The sequence below is a fragment of the Pygocentrus nattereri genome, chromosome 25 (assembly GCF_015220715.1).
Source record: "Pygocentrus nattereri isolate fPygNat1 chromosome 25, fPygNat1.pri, whole genome shotgun sequence".
Classification (NCBI taxonomy): domain Eukaryota; kingdom Metazoa; phylum Chordata; class Actinopteri; order Characiformes; family Serrasalmidae; genus Pygocentrus; species Pygocentrus nattereri.
The window spans coordinates 21,996,196-21,999,195 of NC_051235.1; the positions used below are offsets into that span (position 1 = coordinate 21,996,196).

The following is a 3,000-nucleotide window of genomic DNA, read 5'->3' on the forward strand; positions in this document are numbered from 1 at the left end:
GTCTCACTCACTGTCTTGCAGTCTTGCACGCACGCTAACTCTCTCTCTTTCTCTGCCGTTTGCTGATGTGCCGCAGAGAGACACAATTATCCACTTCATTTGAGTCGCCGTGATAATGGTTGGCCCAGCCCTCTCGGGGAAATAGGTAGCCGTAATTGTGAACGGTGTAATGAGTGTGGAATCGCGGGTGCGCTGGGCGACACCATTAGAATCGACCCGCTCCTGACCTCAACCCTGACAACAAGTGAGACCCTCAGCCCTCGCCGTGCTTCAGCCACCCTGGAACTATTCCGGCTCCTGGACAATTAATGCCAAGCTTTCTGTCTTTTCCTCCTCTGTCATTTTCCCCATGCTAATCTCTGATTGTCTTCATTCCTTCCTGTGTTTTATGCCCTGGACCAGGGGAATTTTGTGAAATTTTTTTAACAAAAAGTCTACATCAATACAGGAAGTATTTCAACCATGGGAAGTTGTTTTGAATGGTGGTCCTGTGTGGTTGGATTGACTTGGATATATCTAAATGTTACAGGTATACGCTGTGAAATTTTAGAAATTTTGTTTTCCGGTGACATTTAACACTGCACTTTTGAAGTGCTGATTGTATACAGCCAACGCCTACAATTTATATTCTTACACAATGCAAAAATGCTCAGTCTGATTGACATGGGTGCTCACATTGTATGGTAAACTCCACCCCTACATACATCTACAATTAAGCTGTAAATAGCATGCTGTAAATAAAATGTACATCAGCTTTGCTAACTTCTGCCACACTGTGTATTGAAATTAAAACCAGTTGCAAGAGAGTTGAGGGAAGAAAAATTTGCTGTAATAACTTTTTCACAGTTCCATTCAATTCAAACAGGACAGTGTCAGCATACCCAAACTCTGATACTGCAAATGTTGAGGTTTTCCTCTGTTTTGGTACAGGTGTTCACCTGTGTTGGTGCAGTAGTCATGGTTATATGAGAGTGTGGGTGTGTGGTTTGCATGCTAAGAAATCGGTTCGTGAAACTACACAAACCGCAAGAATAGCAACCAAAATCGCATCAGAAATCCATCCAATTGCCTGACTGCTCAATTGGAGCTTGTTTAGGCAGTTAATTGGATATCACTTCCCCCTCACACTGAACATCAGAAGACAGCTGATGAAGCTTGAGTTTGGACCAATCCTGAAGGTTAGTTGTGATGACCAAATCAGACTTGAAATTGCGCCGTGTATGCTTGGCTTAAGGCTTCCACAAACCAGTAGACTAATATGGAATGTGAAGGAATGTGAAATTCTAAGTATTAGAGATGGACATCCCGTGTATGAACCTCCACTATTGAACAATTTAAGTGCAACACCCCTTAACCTTTTGTGATGTGCCATACAGTTTATCCCATGCCTGTATGCACTAGCTTTGGACTAGATGACAAGATCCCACTGGACCTTCACAATCCTTCCTACAGAATCACCCATCTAATTCATCCTCCTTCTGGTTTCAGAAGAGAGAGAGAGATAGAGAGAGGTTGTTGGAGTCTCTCTCGCAGTCTTTTGCAGCCCTGCAGCTCTGACACTCCAGCACCTGTGTGCAGACAGGTGAGCGCGGCTCGGCGACGCGCCCCAATTATCCGCTGTGACACTGTGTCAGTGAATGATCTGCCTTCGGAATGGTGCGGAGTGCCGCGCGGCAGCAGGAGGCCTCCCGACCTGAGGCGCTATTAATCTGAGCGCGAGCAGCTGAGGAGCCCCTCTCCTCGCGTGTTTGATGAGCCGCTTATCACGGAGCCCCGCTGCTTCTGAGTGGGGAGGCGTTGGGCTCTCTTTTTAAAATGCTTTGTATTAATTAACCCCCTACCCCTGGCTCCCCTTTTCCGCCTGCTTCCACCACTCTTATTGTTCTTGCTGAGAGAATAGGAGGTAGGGGACATTGTGGCTTGGATGGTACCTGTCCACTCCAATGGCTGTGCGGCTCTGCCGCTGTCGTTTTAGTTCGCAGATGGACAGTTTACAGCTGCTCTGAGGAGAGGAGCTATCCTGGGGAGTGGTCCAGTCTCAAAACTAACAGAACAGGGCAAACACAGAACTGCCTTCAGTGTTTGCCCTGTTTACTGATAACAGTTTTTTTTTCAGTATAAGTCAATACACCAGCGATCACCAACCCTGCTCCTGGAGATCTGCCTTCCTGCATTCTTCAGCTTTAACCATGATAGACCCACCTGATCTATCTTATTACTTCACAAGGCCTTGATTAGCTGAAGGAAGTGTGTCAGGTTTGGAGGCAAGGTAGATTTCCAGGAGCAGGGTTGGAGACCAGTGCAGTACCCTGATACACTATTGCACCTAATGTACTTATATAAGTGCAACATCCACTAACATGCCTCTACCATGTTGGTGTACCTGCTGTGCTAAGAAGGATTCTCCACCTATATCAGGTTTGAGGAACTCTGGTCCTGGAAAGCTGAATTGTACATAGTTTGGTGACTTCCCTGCTCAAACACACTTGATGCAACACATCAATTGGGTTGGGTATTAAAATTCTATATCATTCAACACCAAATTTGAGGACCTAAGTAGCCAGTCTTAGCAGCTTCGATGAACCAATAATCATGCTTGTTCTTAAATGTCGATTGCTGATTGTCTATCTAAAGTACATTCTAAATGCATATACTTTTTGGAATGTATTTTAGACATTAGCTTTACATTAGTAAATATACCAGCTTTAAGCCACACCCACTGTAGGTTTGTATTTCAAGGAGGTTTTAAAAAAGTATTGCTCAGGAATCAGCAGACATTTACAAGTAACTTTATGCGAGTCAGAGTTGAGTCTTCTGTCTCTGTGTTGCAATTGTGAATCAAGTTTCAAGTCTTTAGTAGAGAATTTGAGTTTAGTCTCATTATAAGCTGCAAGCATTAAACTATACAAAAGTAAACCCTGACTGAAAACCTCTCAGGTTTGACTCTGCTTAAAATAACAAGCCTTTCATTTTTGAAAAACCTTTAATTTGAAGCACCAA

The 3,000-nt window shown here is 44.1% G+C and overlaps 1 long non-coding RNA gene across 1 annotated transcript in view; it reads left to right on the forward strand.

Annotated features, from left to right (window-relative positions):
• Positions 1-2,334: 2,334 nt before the first annotated feature.
• Positions 2,335-3,000, forward strand: part of LOC108430802 — a 2,476-nt gene continuing 1,810 nt past the window's right edge. Inside the window, exon 1 of the long non-coding RNA XR_001858100.1 lies at positions 2,335-2,418. This is a non-coding gene — a long non-coding RNA (uncharacterized LOC108430802). The remainder of the gene's footprint in view (positions 2,419-3,000) is intronic.